Source organism: Chiloscyllium plagiosum, unplaced genomic scaffold (assembly GCF_004010195.1).
Source record: "Chiloscyllium plagiosum isolate BGI_BamShark_2017 unplaced genomic scaffold, ASM401019v2 scaf_5716, whole genome shotgun sequence".
Taxonomy (NCBI): Eukaryota; Metazoa; Chordata; class Chondrichthyes; order Orectolobiformes; family Hemiscylliidae; genus Chiloscyllium; species Chiloscyllium plagiosum.
Genome location: NW_025204462.1, coordinates 8270 through 8700, shown reverse-complemented (window position 1 = coordinate 8700; position 431 = coordinate 8270).

The following is a 431-nucleotide window of genomic DNA, read 5'->3' as shown; positions in this document are numbered from 1 at the left end:
TAGTTCCATGGAGCCCTACAATATATCCCTACTATACACACTTCCCCATTCTGTGTGTAAAAGGCTGGAGTTTGCCAGCAGGATATTCAACTGCAGGAGCCATCATCAGTTTGATCAATTCTAAACACATTCACTTTCCAGAATGTTTCAACTCATACTTATATAAAATCTGTCCATCTCCTCCTACGTGTGAGGCAGGGAAGGGGCCACTCCATTTCAGACAATTTGGAATTTATGGAACACAAATGGAGTAAGCTGGGAAAGGACATCGGAATCATGGAGTTTCGAGGTGGGATGAGCAGGAATAAGGATTTCTGTGGTCAAGGGGATGATGTAGTGCAGAGGCAAACAATGTTGTAGAGTTTGAAATAAGAGACCTATGTGATGGAGAGGATGCAGGGTTTGAAGCTCCAATACTGGAGGATCCAGTG